At 50.1% G+C, this 24,380-nt stretch overlaps 1 protein-coding gene across 1 annotated transcript in view; it reads left to right on the top strand.

Annotated features, from left to right (window-relative positions):
* The first annotated feature begins 23,266 nt into the window (after positions 1-23,266).
* The window catches only part of Dis3 (exosome complex exonuclease RRP44-like protein Dis3), a 309,095-nt gene continuing 307,981 nt past the window's right edge, over positions 23,267-24,380 (top strand). Inside the window, exon 1 of the mRNA XM_076906157.1 lies at positions 23,267-23,276. The gene's annotated coding sequence lies outside the window, so the exon portion shown is untranslated. The remainder of the gene's footprint in view (positions 23,277-24,380) is intronic.

The following is a 24,380-nucleotide window of genomic DNA, read 5'->3' as shown; positions in this document are numbered from 1 at the left end:
ATAGAAAGTGGTAAAGATCGCGTTATTCCTCGTTGAATACATTGTTCTCAGCGTTCTTTCGCAGCGATACTTTCGATATTTCGATAGCGACGCGAACTCACGGTAATACTTTTCAGTATTCGCTTGGCAAATTTTTACAACCCCAAGTTCCCGCGGAATGACCTGGGCGATCGACAAAAAATTCCCCGTTGCATAATTAATACAGGCCTAATTCAAAGTAACCGAAGGGTGGAGAGTTTCCTTTGATCCTTTACTTGTTGCTTCCGTCCAGGACGGCAGCCACTTCCGGAGGGAGCTGGGTCTTCGACCGTCACCCCTGACTCGTTCAACAACGGAGGCATGAATGAAGTTTCGCGACAATGCGAATTCACCCTCCGCCAGGAGGGAGGATGGCGAAGGAGGGTGGGGGGGGGGGGAGAAAAGAAGGGTTGCAATTAGACCGCACGCGCATTGCTCGAGCTGGTCCGATGTACCGCGCGCACGCGCGTGCATCTGCTCCGCATCTGCGGACAGATGTATGGTGGATGGTCGTCTCCCGTGAACGCGGAGACGCAGCTCTCTCTCCTCGAATGCCCGGAAATGAAATTCTAAACACCCCCTCACCGGTCTGCCCACCCTTCGTCTTCTCCTTGAACCGCCGCGAACAATGACGCGACCGCGATGACTGCTGCCGAGATGAAACGCGCGCCAGGAATCATGGGCGGCGCGAACGTTGCTTACTTCGCCCTGGGATGAAGTTACAAGACCCTTTTCTTCGAGCGCCTTTTTTAATTCGTGATTCCTCCAGGAGTCGCGGAACGAGCGACCGTTGAATCGACGCGCGGTACAGCTGGTTGACTGGGAAGAGCGCCGGTTGAAGATGGGGGTGCTTCCGGTTGGCGACTGACGCTGAGGATTCGTGAGGGTCAGGTTACGATGGCCAATGTTGGGGTTAGTCCGATTCGTTTGATTCTAGTTAATTTCTGTATTAGTGGCTGTCTAGCGTTGGGCGTGCCTCCAGCGTGAGTCATTTACTTGTTAGTTAAGGGCAAGGGTGTTCTCTAGCCCCTTCGTATCTTTTGGTACATCGATACATCAGGGGAGTGCAATTAAACGAATTGCACGATCCCGCAAGGTGTCTGTCCATTTAATTTCTAATTTTGTTCGTCGACCTGATGTGATTTATGGACTTGTACGTAGTACACCAAGTAGTATTAATACGGATCCAGAAATTTCGAGAATTATTTTTGGAAAAGCATCGACGGACCCGTTTTGAATGATCTCGCGAGGGTGTCACGGCGCTCCCAGAACGTTCACCGACGAATCGGGAAATTTCGACAAAACATCAACACGCGCTGTTTGCCTTCGGTGACGCTTTAAGGCGGCGACGTTTGTGGAGCACGTAATTCACCGAAGTTCAGAAATAGAAGGAGGAGAGATTCTTCGAGGACGAGGAAGCGGCACGAGCCCCGCACGCTTCCTGCTTCCCGAAACACTTTCCCTAAGGGACTCTGTTCTATTTTACGCGGCGAAGTGTCTCAGTGGATTACTAACTTAACCATCGCCTTTCTATAATCATTTTTTTACACCCCTCGGGTTAAAGATACAAACTTGACAGATTCTTCGACTAAATTATAAATAATCAAACACATCGAAATGGAAGTTTTAATCGTGCGAAAGATCCGATAGAAATTCGTGGTCGGAAAATTCCACCATCACCTTGCAGCCTTCCCTCGTCAACCCTCCATCCGTATCCTGTTAATATAATTTCACCGCTGCGTCTCCTACGATCGTCCACTTTCTTCGCCCCCACCGGTCTGAAAGTATTTATCAAACACGCACCACACCTATCGGTCCAAAAGCTTCCGAAGCAGATGGTAGAAAAGTAGCTACTCACTCGGAGAAACACATGCTCCTCGGCCACGTGGTCTTTCGGTTACACCCATGGTCACGGTTCTACCCTATCTTACGTATGCTTATATGACGTGGATAAACACACTCGTCCCTTCTTCTTCCCTCTCTGTCTCTCTCTCGCTCGTTCTCTCAGCACGTTCGCTCCGCACGAGGCGAACCGATTCAATCTCCCTAATGGCATCGTGTTCCTTTTGCCACGAGCTAATACGATGTATCATGCACTCTAATGGGCCAATAGTCTCGTACCTGATTATTTCGACCGCGGCGATGCGTGGGTCGGCAGGTGGTACTTTCCTCGATGAACTATTTTAAGGAGGGTCACGAATACGATTCCGTTCACGACAGCGGCCGCTTATCGCGCTCATGCCGCTTTCGGTGGCCATTTTCTGGTCTAACTCGGCGAGATCCGTCCATTAAGAGAGTAGAATCTAATAGCGAAAACAACTGTAGCGATGGACAGCGGATACCGACACGGTTCGAGCGAACAAAGAAATCGTTTCGGCTGGAACAAGGAGGTGATTTAGGAGGAAACAAGAGGAGAATAAATCCCAGATGAGGGATCGATTTTGACAGAGCCTCTTTTTCCGGCAGCGTCCCTCGCCTAAGGGTGAGCCGGCCGTGGAAAGGAGACGTGGAATCAATAAGATTTGATTTACAAGATCCAACAAAGTGACCGCAGGCATTTTTCACGGTCGATCACGCCTCCGAGCACGGGGCCTAATTGACACGGACGTAACCGACACCTTGACTACCCTGAACACCGTTCCCGGGCCCTTCGCCTTCGCCGTTCCGTGAGCAAAGACTGCGCGAGACTAAAGACCGGTTTGGTAATGATCTCAAAGGCGATTTCGACCCTCCTCTACGCGAACCGTTTTGTACTTTCGTACGAGAACTGGCCTGCTTAGAAGGGCCACTTCCGAATCTTCGTCTACGGATCTCTAAATGTCGTACAAGATTCAGTAATTCGTAACGTTCCAGTGTTTCGCACGATGTTTCGCATCCTCTCGCGTTGTTAACATTGAAGTTTTCATCCCTCCCGAGAAAGACTCCTCACCCTCGACCCTAGCCCCGCTTTCGAACACGATGAAACGCGGCCCAAAGCAGTTCCCTGGCTAACCTAACTCACAGGTCGACGGATCGTAGAGACGTCAACGAGACAGATGCACGGGAATCGTAAGAAAAGCGCAGGAAAAGCGCCACGCATGGTCGCACGAAACACGTGCATCGAAGATAAAGAAGAGGCAGCCCCTCGCTTCGAGGGAAAGGGGACGCGGTCGACCTGCGGTTACGAATCATCCTCGCAGTATCCTTCGAAGCTCCACCGTATCGCTTTTAAACACCGGTTAATCCGAAGGCACGACAAACGACGCGATAAAACATATCTTACGGGCCCGGGTTGGCGGTTCCGTGGAATGCGGTTGGAATCGCCTGTCGCCACGCTGAAGCTGAAGCTGAAAACGGCTGATGATAACGGCCGGAAGAAAAACCGGGCGACTCGCGATAAACCAGGCCGCGACAGGTCGGAAGAATCCTCGGCAAACAGGAGGACACGATTCTTCCGGTCGCGTGAGACTGATCGATACGAGCGAACGGGCTCGGAGATGATCGATTACGAAGCGCTCCGAGAGAATGGCTGGCTTTATTCGCGTGGCGCCACAGTACTCGTGCGTAATTCCTCGAGGAATTTTAATTGAAACCGTTCGCCTCTGTGGATCGTCTTGAAAAGTAGACGTATCGTTCTCTTTTCCTTACTGTCGCGTGGTTTGCGACGATTGGGTTATTACGAGCGAGGCCTGTGGTTTCTTTGAGATAGATTGAGAGAGCGGAGAGGAATATTGCCGTTGCTTGTGAAATCGAGAACACTCTGATACGAGTCGCATCGCAAATCTCAGGTGTCGAGCGTGGAACCGGTGGAATTTTCTGGCGCTGATAATGAGGGGCGTACGGTCGAGAGTATCGATGCGTCGCGTCCACGAGGATTGACACTTTTCCCGTCGACTCTCGATAAGAGTGTTTGCCAATTTGGCAGGTGACGAAACGTGACACGTTCGTGACAATCGTGCACGGTGACGACGCACCTTGTGGCAAACGCAAATATAGAGCGGATCCCATGGAATCACCATAGATAGAAAAGGAAACTCTCTGTGCACACACTTGACATGCATGTACGCGCCCGTCCACGATCTTTACCTTCGTCAGATATCGAGGTAGAATCGGTTGGATATTGGAAAGGCGACAGATAAGGTGGGAGAGATAGGTCGCGAGGTAACACACGGCGGGGCTTTTTACACGAGGGGAAATTTGGCTCCGATACTTCCACGAGATGTTCGCGTTGTTCGTGTAAACGGAGACGCGTTTATAGTTTTTCGAAAATTTTTACGCGCCACGTTGTAACCTCGATCGCGAAGGATTCGTCGGTGTTGGTTGAACGGGGCTCGATAAAAATTGTTTTATGGCGTTGCGCGCTACGTGATGCAATAAATATTTTCAGTTCACTTGCCTCCCACATTCACCTTGATTTAATTCAAGAAAAACAAGTAGATCGAAACCGATACATTCTGCAATCGCCATATAAAGCAACCGAGAGAAGCATTGCTATTCAAATATTCCGTTATCTGTTAGTTAATTTCCTTGCAACGCGATGTTTTACATATACCCCGATTTTTCCTTCGTTTATCAACCGTGTTAATAATCGGCAATAACAATTCTGCGATGTTAAAAGTAAACATTCAGATTCATTGGTTATTCGGAAAAAACCGTGGCGACAACCAGATTGCAGCAGCTAAAACGGATCACTTGCACAAACACGCTAATGCATTATTAATGGAAGCTGTTCAGCGCAATTTCGCGAAACAACGATTAACGCGATATAAACGTCTGAAATTGTCGCTATCCTCGAGAGATCGGGGCGCCGTGGCACAATTATTATGCGCGGCTCACCATGTATATCAACCGTTTCGCTGGAAAAAGCCTAATAATCCTCGAGCACAGCCAGACACCGTTGTAAGATATGCCAGCCCGTATAATGGCTAAATGTTGCTAATAACCGGTTTCGAGCATTTAACTAATGCGAGTATTAGACGATCGAGCTTTCGATAACGTTTGCCTCGGCTCTCTCTCCCGAGAGAGCCACTCGCGGTTATGCGATCGGTAAATGGAACCGTTTCGTTGGATCTAACCATCCATTTTATCCAAGACCACTTCCGTCTTATCCCTGGCTATACAGAGGACAATAAGATCGTTTCGTAAGCTTCATTAAGCCCGTTTCCACTGATTTATCGAGAGGGTTCGCGTTTTTAAAACGATCCGCGAGATACGGACATTAAATCTGTATCGCGTTCCCTCCATTGTGCTTTGTTTAATAAGCCCGATCCCGACTTACACTTCGGGGCAATGATAACTCACCGGTCGACGGGACTTCCGATAAATGAATCCGTCCACTGTTTTACTTTTACCAATTTCGTGACGCTTTCCCTCTTTCCTGGTCGATCGATTCGCAGGATCAAAAGGCGAAAGTACCGAAACCGCAGATTTTACCGACAGCGAGAGCTTTGTGATTTCAACCGCAACCGGCTTACCCGTCTCCTCATCGTCTATCCTCTACACCTTCCTCGGACTGTTTGCTCTGAAACCGCAAGATTAAACACGTTAATCCCTGACCACCTTTCTCGTGTTCTATCGGCGGGCGCAGCGCCTCGTTTGGCGAAGCGACGACGATAAAAGAAGAGGAAAAAAAAAAAGAAGAAGAAGAAACGAACGCGTATTAAGAAGGGAAAAGAGAAAGGAAACAACGAGACGTCCTGTTGGATGCCTAAAATGCTAATCCTAATCCCTCCTGCGTACAGGTACGAGATAGAAACCGTGAAAACAAGCTTGTTTGCCCGCAAAACCGCAGCCTTAATATTTACCTTGCCCGTCTTTACTGCCGGCTATCATCGTGGTCACCGTATATTTAATTTCTCCCTAATCGTCCGCGAGGAAAAAAACCTAATCTGCCGCGGGGATTCCCCCGGCTATCTCGTAGCGCTTCGACTAACACGTTAGACCGGTGATTCAACCGTTAGATTCCACGGGAAATTGGATGGTTCGATGGTAGGATGGAGGATCGAGAATTAGGAGAATTTCGTTGAGTTGTTAACCACGTGGATATCGTTTGTTGCGAAATTCAGATAGCGAGGAAGAACGAAATGCGAATTCGAAGAACAATTGACTCCGCCTCTTTCTCGTAAACGGATGTTTGCAGAAAAGTAGCAGTAACGCGTGAAATGTCAATTTTCTGAAATGGTATCATCGGATCGTTTGAAAATCTAACGACGTATCAAAATCGAAAGCTGGCACCACAGATCGAAATGACTGGGATTAGCAGCCATTTCGATCGTTTCAAGCCTGAATATCGATTCGAGGAAACGAAGGGGGCATCGGGGCCTCGAAATATGGAAATTAAAGGTGCGATTACCGTGGAAAAGGTGGACGCGTGTGAAGAGGTCGTTGTTCCAAGGGTACAAGGTTCCATTCACCCTTTCAGCTTGGCAGCAATAAAAAGTCAGGCTCCTCTCTTTATCATCGCGCACCGTCCCAATATATATTTCCCATGGTTCATTGTGTTGGCATTTATCGATCGTTCGATAACGCCTGCGTCCCCGGTGAATTTCAATAGCGCGCTTTTTTTTATTATCGCGCTGGCATGTGGTTAGCAGGGCACAAAAATACTACTGTTCTGCAGCCCCCATCGCCGGGGGCATGAAAGCGCCTCTGTTGGATCACACGTTCGACGTCATCGGTTACAACGATCGAGTCCTTGTTTGCACGGTGCTCCGATTCTTTGGGGTGTCCCTGGTTCCACCGACTGTTGGCGTACGCGTTCCTGTACAGCGAGCGTAGATTAGGCTCGTACACGCGTCATCGTTGATGACGAGCACAAGGGAGTCGACTTTTCTTTATTCTTGCACAGACAGACAATTTACCCCACTGTCCGCGACGCACGCGACGGTTCGAACGATGAATCGAGGCCGTCCAGCCGAAAATGCGAGAGATCGTCGCATAATTAGGGCTCGTTTGTTCGCGGCGATGGCACGAGCGGACAACAGACAGCGCGAACAACCACGAAGTACAGGGCATTATGTTATTCAGAGTGTCTCGAGCTGCCCGAGGTCGGTACCTAGCAGACTCCGCCAAAGGAGGATGATGGATCACTGGCATTAGATAGGATGTTGAGCTTTCATGAGAACGCCGGTCCACGAACAGGCCGGTACACGACGCGCGACTTAATAACGCCATTGAGGCTCCTGCACACCGGTTTCTTCGATGGCTATATCATCGGATAATCCAGAAAATCGTCCGCTTCCGGAGAACGTCGATACCAGACGTTTCTCCTTTTTCTTTTCTTTATTAACAGAAACAACGTTTTTCTTTTTTCAAATTCGTTTCCCAAGACGCATCTCGTTCGTAGACGCGGAGAGAGGGATTAAAAGAGGTTGAAGAAGAAACGGGAGGCCGAGGTTCGATTTCCAACAAAGGGGATGCAAAGTGGACCTTTTATAAATTCAGCGGCAAAGAAATGTTTGGAACGCGGTGGAAAAAAACCGCCCCTCTCCCAGCTGGATCGCGATTTCAAAGACTCCAGGAGTTAATCCATTAACCAATGTAACGCTCGGCTAACAACAGACAAAATACTCGAGACGTTAAAATTACGACGCCCCGGTACAACTCTTCCCTCCGATGCACAATCACAACCCATCACCCCTCCGAGGCCTCGACAATCATTCCACCGCGTCGACCGCTAAGAGAGTGGCCAAACTAGTGGGACTTATTCCACGGGGCCAATCTCTCAAGACCTGCGGCGCGCGTATAAATCAGTCGATATGCTAACACGTAAGCGGTCCGTTGAGTAAACAACAATTTCACACAGCCGAACGAGAGGGGGAGACGTCGAGTTCTCTTACGCCTCGAATTCTATGGCGGGTAAGAAAGAAGAGAGAACTGGTCGAACGCGCAACCGTTCAGAGTCCATGGATCCTGACGTCTCTCCGCTCTTCTTCATCTCCTCGCCCCTCTCTCTCTCTCTCCCTCTCTCTCTTCCTTCGTCTTCTTTCCAGAGATGAATGACGAAATTAAGACTGTCCCGTAACTCACGCAGGCCCCAGGCATAGCCAGCCACCCCTCAACCCGTTCGTTCCTCCTCGACGCTCCTATGCTCCGCCATCCTTCGCCCCCTTTTACTCTTCTTCTTCTTCGTTCTTCGTTCTTCGTTCTTCGTTCTTCTCTCTATCTTTTTTCTCGCGCGCCTCTCCTCCTCGACGCCGAAGAGCGGATTAGCATTTCAAGCTTTGGTCCGCGACCGCGAGGCCCCTTTGTCTCGAACGGGCAAGGTGTCGTCGCGAGAAGAAATCAACGAGAGACAGAGGCCGAGGGAGCGGAATGGTAGAGGACGAGGTGAACCGGTAGAGTCGAGGGATAACGCGTATTAGGGATCGTTACAATGGGCCAGCGAGTGTCTTCGACGCGGGCACAGGTGACTCTGTGGGAATGACCGTTGAGAGCCGGACAGGTTGAGGCCGGTCGAGCAGCAGCAGCAGGACCGTTGAACGTGTGAAAAACCGCCTGGCAAGCCTGTGTCGCTGAAAATTTCCTCGCTCTGGCTTCGAGCCGCTCTTTTCCGCGGCCCGCGACGAGGCTACCAGACGTTGGTCAGGGGTTGCTGGTCGTGCTCTCGAGACGGAGTTGATTTCGTCGAGTTACCTACCAGTGTTGTCTGTGACTCGCATCGAATCAGAGGAAGCGTATCCACACAGGAGAATTCGGAACGACAGGACGTTAGGGGAAGCGCAGAAAAATCAGAGAGCGGCGCGCACGATCGATCGATCCAAGAATCGAACCGCATCTGCTCGTGCCACGGGGGTCTGCGGCCAGGTGGCAGGAACTTTTCCGAGGCATCGTCATCGCGCGCAGCCTTATGCGGCACGGCTAAGATCAATGGCTCGTTAATTGATCGGTCGCGGCGGCGATCGGACATTAAAAAGGGTCTGGCGCCTTGGGTAGCGTGGCGACTCGATCGATCGGCTCGTTGCGGGTGGAATTAGTTCGACCTCGTTTGGATCAACGCCATCGACGCCGATGCGATGGGTTTTTACTGGTTTCCTTCTGAATCACCTCGACTTCGTTTCGAGTTATCTGCGCGCTGGATCGAGCAACGCTGAATAATTGGCAACGATACGAAAATCGAGAGGAAGAAAATGCCTTCGCATTTGAAGAAACTCGATTCAAACGTCAGCGAATGCAGTCACAGGAGCAGTCATAGCGCGACAAGATCTACGCGCGTACGTTAATTTCGTACGCCGCGATCGGGGTTTTAATACGCGGGCTGGCGTAATTAAGGGCTCAGCGAGGTCGCGGGATTCAAAGGAATTGCGTGGCTCGAGGGAACGATGGCGAGGCAAGATCGATAAGGCGGCGATTAGAGGCTCGTGCTTCAATGAGCTGGAACCGGGCGCATTGTCACGCGTAAATTACGCGATTTTCTTACGAACATGCCCTCGAGGGCATTGCCGAGGCGCCGGGTCGTCGCAGGGCCCTTGTACGCGGCGCCACCTGACGATCGTCCCGCTAGCTAAATTTCCTCTTCTGCAGCTATCAAAAGATGGAACTGTTTCGTCTTTAACGAACAGAGACGAAATTTCGATCAAAATTTTCCAACAATTTTTCTAATTCTACTTTTCTCTAAGTAAGAGTTGTAACGTTGAAACGACTCTTCTCTCGCGTTGATTCGACTACCGTTCTTGGTTAACATTTTTCATAAGGAGAATGGATTTTTACGGAGGTGAGAAAGATTGCCAAGTATTCGAAAATGAAAGAGGTTGTTCGAGGAGGAAGAAAATCGATGAAAAATCTCCTACCCCGTGTTACTTCTAACGATGAATAATCGACGAGCGGTGGATGCGATACGTTCGTCAATACGTCAGACGTCCATTGTGTACACCAACTGTTGACAAGTGGCAGACACGCTGGGTTCGTTAAGAACGCATTCCGCTAAGTGTCTTCAAGAGTACTCGTGATACGAGACACACCCCCGTCAACGAACCGTCACGGCCGCCCGTGTAACAGAGATTTTTCCTATCGCGAAGCGATACGTATCCTGCAAAGATTGCTCAGCTGATCCTCGCGAGCTAGGCTGTCTTCCGATAGCGAAAGTCACTTTCGCCAGCTGGTCGCGTTGCGTGAAGTCAGGACGAAACTTCAGATCTCAATTACCAGATAGTAAAGTAAATTGCAGGGGGAAGTTAAAACGTTAAAGCGATAACTCATTTCCTGTTATTAAATCGCGTACGCGTACTTGTCCGAAGGGTTCTCTTTAGTCGACTCGTCGTCCTGTCGTGTCCTCGAGGATTCTGATTCTCCTTTTCTAATCGAAACGAATCGAGGATTATTAAAAATATTCCCTGCGAACCGAATAACGATAATCGAACCCAGAAAGGAAGGAAGAAAAGAAAGAAGAAAAGGATCGGTGTACCAGAAGTGCACCGTGTTCGCGGTTTTAGAGAAAGGAGCCGGTCTGCCGTGTTTATACGAGTGGGTGCGACGGCGCGTGCTGATTGGAGCGCCGCGATTCCTCTAATCATTCCCTCGGCTATTAGGGTCACACTTTCTCCGAGCGGCGCAGAGACAATGGGCCCAGGCTCGATCATGCGAGTGCCCGCGAGTTGCGTACACCGCCGCGTGCTTACGCGTGTTCGTCGACGGGTGAAATTGTCGGTTGCGAAAATCTGACTGCCGATGGAAAGAAAAAAGGAAGGTAAAGAAAAGTGACGAAGGGAAGGCAGTGACTAACGATCGTAGCTGAATCGCAGATCCGAATCTAGAGTCTCGAGTGGCCATTCGAAGGGAACCGTCCGCGTGAGAAACGGACCTCGACGTTTACGTTATCCCGCGGTGACGACATCGACTCGAGGCGTCGTCGAGCACGCCCCTGTCGATGGGGACATTTTCTCGACGCGACGCCTTGGGAAACTTTCGTGCGTTCTCATTCTTCCGCCAGACGTTTGTTGGTTTGTTATACGCCACGTTTCGACAGTTGCCCCAAGTGTGTACATCGATTGCTACGGTGGGAACGAAAAACTGTCTAGACGGTAATTGCACGGCGTCAATGGTCCCGTTGAGAAATCTTTTCCACCCCGTTCCCGTCCTTTGAAAACAGGAGGAGGACAGCGATGCGCGACGACTCGAACGGCGACGCTCACTTGCCGCGATAAACGACTGGTACCCGACTGAAACGTACGAACTGGGCAACCGGCATGAATTACTAATAAGTTCCTCTAGGAGACGCGAAGCACGCACGATTTGAACGCGCGGATGAATAACGCTAGGCGGTCGCGCGCCGTTGCCCGCGCGCCGCTGCGAGTCGTTTTGAATAATCCAGCCTGGCTGGAGCCGGGCGGAGTGAACGAGAGCAACGGGCAGCCACCTGAACGAGAAGGAAACGATGATGAGGCTCGTCTTTTATAAACGCGATGCTAATTAATTGAAACGACCAGCAGACAGTTGCGCAAGGAGGTGGTGCACAGGGGAGGGCGGTAGCTTCTCGCCGGCGTGCGTTCTAAGCGGTCACGTTATATCGAGGCCTGGGATCCGGATTATTTATTTAATGTATGCCCAGGAGGGACCACCGACCGGCAGAAGCAGTGGGGAGCACGGCTACCCACCCGCGTGCTCGCGCACTAATTTCATTTTCGGACGCGTATCAGTTGGAGATAGCTACGCAGTACCCAGGGGAATTAATTGGACGGAAACGGAGCAGTTTTCACTTACAAGATATTTCTTCCACCCGTCCGTCGCCAGGTTCTCGGTTTGACGAACGGTGGAGATCGGTCCGCTTCTTGATACACCAGCTTGGTCAACGGGTGCCTCCAGCGTGGGGTCGATTTATGGAATTGAAGGATTCGATTTTTTTTTTTTGCGCGCGCGCCAAGCAAAGACATCCACGTTACTTCGGTTCTCCATTATAACAATCTCTCCGCCCTCTGTCCAGCGTATCGTCGACCCCCCTAAAAATAAAACAGTCTCCCATTCCAGCTACGCGGCATCGAAATAACTCAACCCCTCTCAGCAGCCAGCGCAGCTACCTGTTGCCTTGGCAAAGGTCGATCTTCGACTCGAACGACCGTTCGTAAGGCGATATCTCTCACCAGGGGCGAAACGCTATCTCGTAACAGGAAGGAAGAACGTTCTCCAGGACGGGGTGGCGCGGCGCGAGGAAGAGGGCGGGCGGGGTGCGTGCTACGGTGGACCATAAACGGCGCGGAACGACGACGGGTCCGATCCGTCGGAGGATGGGTAGCACGGTAGTTGGCGAGCCGCGTTGACGGCAACATTTTTTAAGGCAGATGATATCGGCCCCCGGGGTACCAAAGACTAATGCGCCGAGATAGCGGCAGTAAATCAAACGGGAATTCCAGGTCGTGCACGTACGGATGTTTATGCTCGCGAAGGCGACCTCGCGCTGGAGCCTCTCCTCGCCGAGAACGCGAGATTTACTTTCTACGGTGCCTCCTCGAATCGAACGGAGATACGCGTCCGCCCGCGTTACGCGCTATAAAGCGACGACGGTGACCGGAACACGCTTCGATGATCGCGCGCGTGATCGAGAGCGCGAGCGATGTTGAACTTTGACGGAAGTTAGGGGTGGAATCTGACGATACTGTTGTTCTCGATAAAAAAATTAATTAAAGATAGGAATGATCTTGATATAGAGTGTCGTTTGGAGCAGAATTGTATTTGGAGCAGACATTCGTCGCGATTGCATCAATTCCCTTTCCCGGTCGCTCGATTAAAGAACGCGTGGGTACTGTAGTATCGAGAGCAATAAAATTAGAATCGTAACTTAGACAACAGCTGTCATTATGATTAGATCGAATCTAGTTTCGATTCTAATTTAATGGGTGTATTAAAACAGAGAAAGAATTTAATATAGGTTAACTGAAATGTCGTTCCGTAAAGAACGAATTACTGATATTATCTGAAAATTAACTATATCACGATCTGGTTATATGTACACCTCGTTTGCGTGACGGAGTCGAAGCATTTATCTTAGACAGTTCCAGGAATTCTTCCTTTACGCATTACGAATTCAAATCTCGAAATTATTGTCACCGTTCCATCGTGAAGAGTTAGAACTGAAATCCCTACTATATCTCCATTTCCTCCGCGCGATTTGAATATCAATCCCCAGCTTCCCTGTTTATTTAACGTTTACCATTTACCGCGACACGCAGCCAAAGGAGCAAAGCCACCGCCAAGCTTCTCCGATGGATTTACAAAAACCGTACTTTATTTTCCCTACAAACAAACGGCGACAATGGCCCCCGTACGTTCTCACTCTCGTCGTCCTTTGGTGACGCCGGCCAGCGCATACGCGCGAGCCCCGATACGTCACGAACCGCCTCGAAAATGAAACGAAAGGGGATCACCACCCTCGCACCCTTCCGTTCTTATTTCTGAAACCTCTCCATCTCCCGGCCCGCCAGAACGTGCCCGTCCGCGCGATGCTCGTCTTAAACCCGCGACCATGTGAGAAAACCTCCGTGAACACCTCTTTCCCTCCCTCTCCGTGTTCACACGAATCCACAGGGACGATTTCCAGTCCTTTATCTTCCGTTCCGTCTTTCTTCTGGGGCGCATCAACCGGGCTACTCCTAACTGGCTCGAGACGTCCCTGAATCGGGAACAGGTCCGGTTTCCTGCACCTCTCTCTCCCTCCTTCGTCGAATCCTTGCGGTCGATCCTCACGATCCTGAATCGCATCCTCCTCCACCTCCCCCGAGCGTTGCCGCTGCTCCTCTTTCACCACCGTCTATCTCGGTTCTTCCCCGCCGCCGCCGCCGCTTGTGCATCGTCTTCGCCGTGGCAAAGGGCTCATTGTACCCATTGACGAGATGCGTGTACGCCTTGTCGGCGCTGATTATGAACGCGCCCGTAAGCTTCGCTGACTGCGTGCTAACACGACGCAGGAGACGTCGTCTAGGGTCGTTCAACCCTAACCGGGTTTCCAGAGCTTCTCTTTCTCTCTTTTTTTCCTCTTCTCCGACGGGGTTATACGGGTACCTCGCGAGCGGACGTCCAGCAGAGAGCATTCAGGAGGTGTTCCAGAACTCTCAGAAGTAACATCGCCATCGTGGAATACTCGCAAAAGTACCAATTACAACGTTGACCCTTGAACGCCTATACGAACGAGGACCAACCCCTCGTAGAAGTTGCGATATTCCAAGATCCTTGGACGGCGGAATATCCGAGCCTAACGCGGCGGACAAAGCGTGTCGCTGAAACGGTCCAAGAGTAGTTGCCCATTACGGGGCAACGAATCAGCCGAGATCTCCTTAGGCCGATATCCGACTGGTGGGAAGAGGGAGAAGGGTGGTCGTTCCAGTTCGCGTCGATAAATCGTTGAAATTTCGAAGCGCGACGCGTAACAGAGCCGGAGCAACTGTGCGCCCTCGACGAATGGCCGTCGCGCACGTGTACGCGCACACCACGGTGTGCACCCACGATTGCCTGGGGCATCCGAGATATTGTTATCAACGGACGGCGTACCTGTATCAGATTGAGATAGCCGATCCAGGGCGAACCGAACGGCACTGTCGCAACCATCCCGGTGAAAGTCTGTCCCTCTCTCGCGCGGCCCCTCTGGATACGGAGAGCCCAATTGAAATTAATTTAATTAAGCAAGTCCCGTGGAGAGACGTCGGTGGTATCGAGCTGTGCCTCGGACCTGCGCCGCGGCAGGCGGCTTGTCGGTCCGCGCTACGAGTCGATTTGATCATAATCGAGAGCGCGGTAACGCGCGGTCGGTGGTCGGTGAAAAATCGTTGCCCGGCTGTGTACGTGTCACGTGGACCGTCCATTTTTTTCTCTCCTCGAATGGACCGGGAAACACGGAGCTTGCGCTAGGTGTTGCTCACGACGGTTGAGCAACCGTTTCGAGCCGTAAAAAGCTCGATTTTTTCGAACGACGTTGTTCTTCCCCTCGATGGCTCGTAAATTAGAACTCGAGAGGGATAACGCGAGCACTGTTAACTGGAAATTAATAAAATTAACTGGGATTTGTAATTTGCATTTTCTACCGTTAGGTAGTTAAAAATAGAAAAAATTGTTTCTCTAAGGAGTAACGAAGAGAGAGAGAGAGGTACGCTCCGCGTGTATCTAGGTTAATCTTCTTGATAGATGATAAAAGGAACTCGGCTGGTACCGTGAATGCTTCTAACGAAGAGCGCGATTAAATCGAGATCGCGTTTAATATTTACGAGCTGATGAACGCCAGCAGGGATCGTCCGATTTAATTTGCTTTTTTATCTCGAAGACAGACGCGCGTTCGCGGTTGCGATGATCTATCAATGAACAGCTTCACGATCGTCTACAGACCGTGTAATTATGGACGTATGCTTGTCGATTGAAACGAAAGACGTGAAATTGCTGTTGTAATTGCAGCGTTTCAAAGAAGAACCGAACGAAGGCGAGTATCTCGAAAATCGAACAGCACAAACTCAGGAACGATAGAAACGATACGTTTGCAGCGTGGCGAGCGTCCCTGTGATCAGATAAAGTGGCTAACGCGTGAGGTCCTGTCAAAAGGAGGACGAGAAGTAGTTCGTCGACGAACCAGGTACAATAATGATCAACATGTCACACGAACGAAGGGAAACAAGGGCGCGGACGAAAAAATATAAAAGTCAAGCAGTTTGTGATGCATCGTCCATGGCCTGTGTCTCGCCCTAATGGCCGATCAGATAAGGACTCCTTGTCCGGTGGTCCTGAACAGATCATATCGCATTCGCACGCTCTCACACCCCGGAGACGTATCCTGTGATGTCATTATAAGGTCTGAACGATTTGGTAAACGTGCTCGAACGAGAGTCCCACGCTAAAGTGTTCGGTACCGAAGAAACAGAGTGGCTGAACGAAACGCGTCGCGTTAATCGACGACTGACGCGAAGCGCTGGTCTTCGCTAAACGTGGGATACGTTTTGGTGCGTAATGCTCACGTATTCGTAATCTTGTGTATTCCCTCAAAAATAAGGCGAGAAGGTTTTGAGCGCGTTGAAATTTTGCCAAAAAGACCAACGATTCCCTGCTCGAGATAAGTAGATTCCACGAAAGATTATCGTTTCTGGGTCAGTTTTACGAGACCAAAATTTGACAAAGCTCTGGTCATCTGGTCCATTCCGTCACCTGCCCGCCCCTAAAGCGAACCCCCGATGGGCACGCGACCTCCACGGTAAAGGAAAATCGCCTGGCAAACTGGCCATATGTCGCGTTTCTTCGAAAACCGATCCGTGAGCTGTTGTTTATCGCCGAAGATTACCAAAATTCTCGTTCTCCACGTCCGGATACGGTGCGCTCGGTCCGTGTCTGCTATCTTTTGTTAGTCACCTCTGTCGATTCTCTTCACGGGGGACAGATGAATTATGGAACCACGTTATTCGTCATCCCGCTAAGTCGTACGTTCGAGAAGACGAGCAGGTCTGTGAAGTTCGACAAAGGAAAATTTCAACCCCTCGGTTCGTTGTACAGTAGCCATTAGAGTGTCTGTCCTAACACGAGACGATACATCTACGGTGATCAACTGAAATTAAAGGCGCTAAAATAAACCCCAAATAGTTTAATCAACAATGAGTCCAGAGCACCGGGACAAGGTAAATAACACGCGCGGTTCTACGGCATACGGGGAGCGAAACGTTTTATTCGAGACGCTAATAATAGACTAAACGTAATGAAAACGTCCGGTCGGAAGATCGTTTAGCTTCGTAGGGGACCCCGGGCGCGTTTCTGGAAAACGGAAAGTTGCCACGCGCCCGACCAGGATCAGCTGTCCTCCGGGACAGATGTTGCCCGCGGTCGCCGCGCCGCATTCGCGTTCGTTGCACCGGGGATTCGCACCCCGCGAGAGGTAGATCCTTTTCATCCGTCGATTTTTCCTCGCCCGTGCGCGCAGGTGAACGTCTTGAGCGTCGAGCAGGTCCGAACGTGCAAAAGGGCCCGCCGGAAAATCGATATCCTCTCGGATACGGGGGAACCAGTCCTCGATTCGGGGATGAATTCGTGGAATCGCTGGGTAACCGTTAGACGACTTAAAGATGCGTTTAGGATACGTTCGAAATTCTCTAATTCGAGGATGATACCCTACCAACGTTCGTTCCTCTTCGAAAAGAAGATTACGTGAAACGTCGCTTGGCTACCACAAAATGGAATCCTTAATTTTCGACGAGCAAGTACAAATGTTAGCAGACGCGTGCACTATCTCACCGCTAGCTATCGTTCTTGGCTAATCCCTAATCGCGTTCGAACCAAGTTAGCACACGACAGGACGTTTAAACACGAACGCCAGGAAGACCGATGATCGAGATGAAGAGGATTAGCGGTTCATAAATACGTTGGTTACACCGTGAACACGGTCATCGCGGCGATAGAATCGGACGATAGATCCAACTAGGATCCTCCTAGCCGCCAGTGACGTGGATACGGACAGACGTCGCGGTACTCCTGGAAAAATTACACTGCAACAGGTCCCTGGGTCTGGAGCAGTGGCAGCAGAAGAACCAGCAGCAACGGCACAAAGAACAAGTACGCTGGGCTTTGCGTCCCTGACCGAGCGAGCGGACTTAAGGAGAGCCAGTAATTCTTTGAGATTTCGGCACAATGGAGACGGGGCCTTGCGTGCCGCGATGGCTATTCATGCCGGGAGAGAAAAGAGGAGAGAGAAAATAAGAGGAAAAACTCTGCGCCACGTTATTCCCTCTCTCGTTCACGATCAACGGAGTATATCCGTCGTTTCTAAAACGCGCAGTGGTTCTCCAGAATCGCGTCAAATCGAACGAAATGAAACGGAGAACGATGAGAGACGCTGATCAAGGGATTAGGGACACTTGCGTGTCCGGTCGAAACGGGCGTAAGTGGATCTCTTTTTCAGGAATTAGAATCGCGCGGACTTAAGGAGCTGGTTAAGTCGAAAATAACCATGGAAAAAGTAGGACACAGTTGATCGAGCTAACCGAGAGAATTTTTGGAAATCGATGAGAGAGCGGGTCGAGATCGTCGAATCTGCTAGGTTGGAAGCGAACCGGGCCCTAAGATTCGACGCTTAAGCGAGCTTCTACGAATTTGATGGATACCTCGAGAAATCTGCACCTGTAACTGGAAAGCTATCCGTTTTCGCTATGAATGGACGAGGTTCGCGGAGAAAGGACTGAGACTGTGCTTTAAAGAGACTTTAAGGACCGTCCGGTGCCAGGACCCCCGCGAAGAAGTCCGTTCGCCATTCGTCACGGATACTTTCCTCGCGCCCCGTAATGGTCCAGCTTCAATGAAACGTTTCATTCTTCGGAAACCTGCCATTCTTTGAGTTCCTGCGATCTCTCGAGACGACTTTCGGAGCGTGGACGATTTTCTGTTCATGAACGATTGACGTAGCTCGGTCTTGAGCGTCTCGAAAATTTTCTCGCGATAACATAACATTGTATATTCGATTCTTTATTTAAAAGAACAAACAGAAGAAAAGACCACGAAAGATTTGCCAGCCATTGAAATAATATTAACCTTTTCTATCTGTTACGATGTTTTCAGGACATCAGTCTCGTCGTCGCCACGTCGGTTGTAAAAAGACAAACGAGCGGGAAAAGTAGAGAAAATAAACGGTGGAAGAGCTCTCGAAACAGTTGGACGAAGGCTTACAGGACAAAAGGATTCACGAGCCAGGTACACGCAATATGGGATAATGGGCCAGCGGGATCCCGTAGGAGCCGCGTCTTTCCTGGCGGGTTACTCAGGTACGTTGTTTGCAACCTGATTATCTCAGTTGTTAATAACCTTGTAAACAAGCCCGGGAAAACAAAACTGTGTGGGGCATACTGGAAACGAAAAGCACACTTTGGTAAAATAAAAGAAGGACGAGGACGATGTTTGCAGAAATGGAGTCATCTGTGTCTGCTCGACGCACGTTCCGCGCGTGTCACGTGCTCGTTTCATCCTCTTGTTTCCGAACAATTCTAGAAAGCTGTTCCAAAGCCTCTGGTAAATCAACCTCGTCGATATGAACAATAAAATAGAATCGACCCGTTAATTATTCGCTGCCACTTTCTACGCATTGTCTTCGTCTACGCGTACAGCGTACGTACGCGAGTCAAAGAGCAATAAACGGAGTCATCGCTGGAAAATTCGAAAGTCGCTACTTGCAAACAGAACTGTGCAATGACGCATCGCGGAGAATGCATCGGGCATAACTACATGCGAGATAAGCGATAGGTAGAATAACAAATCCATAACGCGTCAGAAAGATAAGCCGACCTGGTGACTTGCCCGATACATTTTGAAGCAGAGCCGGCAAACATGCCCAAACAACCCCTCGTTCTATAGTCAACAAAAATTACTCATCCCAAAATGTCTGCACGCTCGTTATTGCGATCAACAGACTGACACGAAAAAAACCGTATTTTAATACAGCAACTATAGCGTTGTTTCGCTGAATCTAAATCGCCGTGAAAGGAGTATGCAAAGCGTTCTCCAAAATGATGTCACTGTTTCCGTCGGTGAATCAGTGAATGACGAAACAACCCATTCATGCCAGTAGTACCTGCGCGATTGCTCCTAATTAGCCAACAGCTCGAGAGCCTTGAGGCAGGGCCAGAAATGCAGGTGGTTACCCATTGTTACCTTGCCAATTTCCCGCTGCTTAAGTTGCTGGCCAAAAGAGGCACCCTCCGTTTTCAAGGTAAATGACTGGGTGTCACAGAGAACCAGTGCTTCCTGGCAGCGTCTCGTTCATCGTTCCGTTTCATTCAGAGTTCCGCAGCCTCCTCTTTTCAAACACAGACGATCGAAAAGAGAAACGAAGAAAGAGGGAAGGAGCAGAAGGGATAGAACCGAACGTTTTTAAGCGACAATCGATGAAGCTCGAGAAACGCGTGTGTCGATAAATGGCGGACGCCTGTTTAAGCGTTAATCGCAAATAAATGAGACGACAAAGGTCAGCCAGTGCAATTCACCGTTTCCTGAGTCACCCGAGGAGGATCTGCTCACGGCACTGTCATCGAAGTTTGCCGCGAGTAAAGTCAATATTGATGCGCCTGTACAACTACCGATTAGGTGGTTTTGATTAAGATAAAGAGACCCTGAGCACCGTGAGACCCGAACGCTTCAACTCGCTCGACACGTACGCGTACACACTTTACTGTAAACAAATTTAATAACGCGGCACGCTGGCCATTACTTTATCGACGAGCGAAGTCATGGGATGTTCTCCATCGGACGAATGTACGCGCGTAGCTGAACCCTCGTTAGGGTTAACGTGGAACGCCACGGCTCCACCGCTCCCTAAATTCCTTCTCCCCTAGCCCGCCCTTCTATTATTTCTAAATGCGTAATAATTGACCTACATTCGAGTCTACAGTTCAGTTACAAATCACGCGCAATAAAGTTTAACGTGAGCATGGAAATCTTAAATGGATTCAGAGGATATCTCTTGTTGAAAGTTAGAACAATTACTAATATTCAAGCGTGGGATCATTACGGTAGATTAATTCTCGCAATTAACCGCAAAGTAGTTGTTTCCATTACTCTCTGGAAAATTCGAAATTCTCCCTCGAAGACGAATTCGAGGAAGAGAAAACAGGGGCATTTCCCTCTCTTTGGCCAGGATATACCTTGCACATGTCTAGGGATCCACGAGGCCCCGAGAATGGGTCCGCTAGTCCCAGTGGGGCCAGTTACATATGGTGGCGCACGCATACGCGGAGGTAGACGCGTGTGTGTGTGTATGAAACATCCAGCGGTAATAGCCAGGTGTTTCAAAGGTGAGGCTTATGGGGTGCCCCTCGATTCTCGAGGCGGCGCAACAAAAAAATAAACCAGCTTCCTTCCGATGGGGCTACCTTCCACGGCGTATGGTGGGGATAGGGGGCCACCCGTTATACACACGTACGCGAGTCGTAATAATTATACAGATTTATTCGGCCGGACGAAAATCACGACCGGTAGAAACGCGTGTGTGCGTCGTCGATGGAGGACTAGTTAAAAGTTTCGAATTGTACGCGTTCCGTGACGTTTCACGTGCGTGTACGCGTACACGCGTACGCGTACATCGTGGGGTTCGACTGGTCACACCTTTCGTTACCTTCGTCTCACCGTGTAATTTACTGTTTCGTCCCGTTTCGGAGCGAGGGACCCGGGCGAAATTGACGGTGTGCGGTCGGATTCGTTGCCACTTCGCCGATCTTCTAATTTATTTAAATTCTGAACCCCTAAAACGGTTTCCTTCGTTCTTCGATAACGAGTTCACTTCTCTCGATCTATTCCTTCTATCGCGCGATCAAATTACTTTCGATACCTGTGTAAGTAACATCTCCACTGTCGCTAGAAATGTTGCAATAAATTCCCTGAAAACTTGGGGAGCCCTCCTACTTTCGATCCAGAATTGTCGAACCGATTTCCCACAAAAGGAAAAGAAACCAGTCCTCGATCTCTCGGAGCACGATCCCAGAAATCTACCCACCCCACTGTTCCGTGGAGCAACGCGTCGGAACTCGTATCCGTCTAAATCCCGTCCGCGAGACCTGCTTCCATTCGTAAGTGGCTGATCCGTAAAAATATGCGATTTTTCGAGCAACCTGCGAATACTCGACTCGCTGCTCGAACGGGTTACACGGGGAAGAGGGGATCGGGCGTTCCCTTTCGTTTCGCACGTACACAGAAACAGAGAAAGAGCGAACAAGGCGAACAAAAGGTGAGGCGAGTTAACGCGGCCGGTATTTGATATAATTTAGCAGCACTTTTCGTGAACTCGTTGCTCGCCTTGGCAACGAAACGCGACGGAACCAGTGTGCCCGGCTACCAGAATAACCGGCCCAAACCGTACACAGGTCTTCCTACCGTCGGTGGTTCTCCTGTCTCCGTCTGGCTCCGTTCCTTCTTCTCTTCCTTCCATTGGGCCCGCGAAAATCTCGAAAGGGGTTACGCGCCCCTTCGGGTAGACGGACGGACGTGGCTGGGCCCGACGTAGCGTTTAAAAAGCGCACTAGCAGAGCCCAGAGCTCTCGCGCAGGTAGATCGTCCGCCGTGGCGCGACCGGTGCACGATTCATCGTTTCAATATGATCGTGTTCCGTGGAGCCACGGTTAAAAAGAGATCGTGTAACCGAAGGCTCGTTGCCGGATTGTGGATTACGGGGAATCGTAGCGCGCGCGCAGGCTGATCGATGCACCCTTTTCCTCGGGCGCATATTTTAGAAGGGCTGGATTAGGATTGCGGCTTCAACGAAATATGGGCCAACCCTGCTGGCAGGTATGCCAGAGCTGTTTCTTTTCGCGCTCTTTTACCGCTCGTGAAATTACGAGGGATGGGAACACCGTGGTTTTCTAACAGGCGAGCTTCGGTGCGTCGGTTCATTAGACGTATGCATAACGGGAAGTGCAGGTATCGGTACCTGATGTTTGGGTATCCTCCGGAATAAGTGGGGAATTCGAGGACGAAGAGTTTCTTTTTATCGTCGAGTCGAAGCGAGTGGAGGTACGAAGTCAGTCGCAGATCGAGTGACCCCGTCTTGTTCGCGTCGATCGTATTGCTTGTCGCACGAGACAGAGATTGTTATTGGTTTGATGACTCGTGGTGCGCGTGCTGAGTCAACGCGGCATATCCGCTGCGCTGGCTCGGTTAGAACTCGATGACCACTGCTCTTGTTTGTCGTCCCTTTGATCGTCGGCTGTGTTACCCGCGCCTCGAGTGTCAGGACACTTTTGCAGCGCGCGGTGTCCACGTTGGTGGGTGTCGACGAGATAAGCGGCAAGCCCCGGGAACAATCGAGACACGAGGAGACATGCGATTCCTCTGCGGCGAAAGTAGGATAACAGGGGATTTTCCTGGGCCTTGTTTGTACTTGTATTTATAACGAGCAGTTTTTAATCTTTTTGGAAATTTCAAGGGAGGACTCGAGGTTACTTAAGACCTCGAACAGTTTCTCTAGTCCATGTGTGCTTGCAAGACGTCTAGTAAATCACGTACCCCTGCGTACACATTCGAAAATTCTCCGTTTTCTTTGCTTATTACCGTACTTTGCACTTTATTCTCGAGCCATTGTCCTACCACCGTCAAACGGACACTATTTTTAGTAATTTTCCGACTAGTCGAACGACACCACTTCGGTAGGTTACTTTCAGTTGCACGCTTACGAATTCGCATTAAACATTTGGACGGACTCAAGGCAGCGGGATTGAAAGTCAATGAGTTAGCCAAGCAGAAATCGCGAGCGTCATGGGAACCAACGTGAGACAGTTTCGAGCATGCACTGGAAATCTGGCCAGGGAAATTTATTCTCCTACCGTAGCTTTTGTTCCAAGTGTCGCACACGTGTATATCGGTTAATTAAAGCTGAATTACGGAAATTTCTTTCACTCTCCCCAGAACCGTTTTATTATATTTCTCGAGCACAATGGCTTCCCTCGGACCGCCATGAACTGGGGTTTTCCACCCCCCTGCTGAGTCGCATTCTTTTCGTGCATCGTTCAGTTTCCCAATTCCACCAGCGAATAATCCAATATTCCTTCTTAAGCTTAATTGTCCCGACTGGTATTTTCGAACGCGCTCGAGGAACCGCGTTCGACAATTATTTCTCTGCGCGTCGCGCGAAGGGACGCGAGGAGCCGCCACTCGTTTATCGTCACCGAGAATTGACCTCTCGTCTATCGCGCTTAACGATCGGATAAATTTATAACGCGAGGGGGCGAACACGGAGGCGATTTCGACTAATGCATCCTGTATAAACGTCGCTCGAAACGTTCGTCGATAATAAACGACGAGGCATTCGCGCCGCAGACGTACGATGACGCGATAAACAGATAAGGAGGCGGTCGCGCTGTTTTACTTTACCTTCGCGAGCCGGTTTATACGATAGATATAAATTTGACGGCGATAAAGTATCACTCGCGCGACAATTAACATCGTACAGAATTGAAAAAAAAAAGGGACATCCATCTCGAATATGACATCATAATGTCGCAACAGAAAGAGCAATCGTGCATTCGAATAAATTATTCTTCGACCTTCTCACATTCCCTCGAATCATCAGATTCAACGCACGATGCTTCAGCTGTCTGTCTCTTCCCGCTGAATCCGCACAGCGGTAAGATTTCAAGCCGTCCGCGTCGGGGACAAATTTCAGTCTGGCAGACCGATCCATCCTCCGGATTCCACCGGAAAAATTCATCCCGTGCCAATTTATATTACGAGACGATCCGAAAACGCGTTACACAGCGAACGAGCTGTGTTTACGACGACAAGTAACAAGGGTTCTTCGTCAAAAATCGTGTCCCCCACCGGCGCGGACACGTACCGGTCCCCGTCAACGATTTTATCGTTTCTCAATCGACCGATCCCGTGGCGCTGTGATAACCTGATTTAGCGCTGGTGACACATCGGCGAACGAAACGCAGAATCGATCGAGCGGAATGCTCGGCCGC

This window comes from Xylocopa sonorina, chromosome 1, assembly GCF_050948175.1.
Source record: "Xylocopa sonorina isolate GNS202 chromosome 1, iyXylSono1_principal, whole genome shotgun sequence".
In the NCBI taxonomy this organism is placed as follows: Eukaryota; Metazoa; Arthropoda; class Insecta; order Hymenoptera; family Apidae; genus Xylocopa; species Xylocopa sonorina.
The sequence above is the reverse complement of the archived record's forward strand: the minus strand, read 5'-3'. Positions and strand labels throughout refer to the sequence as shown.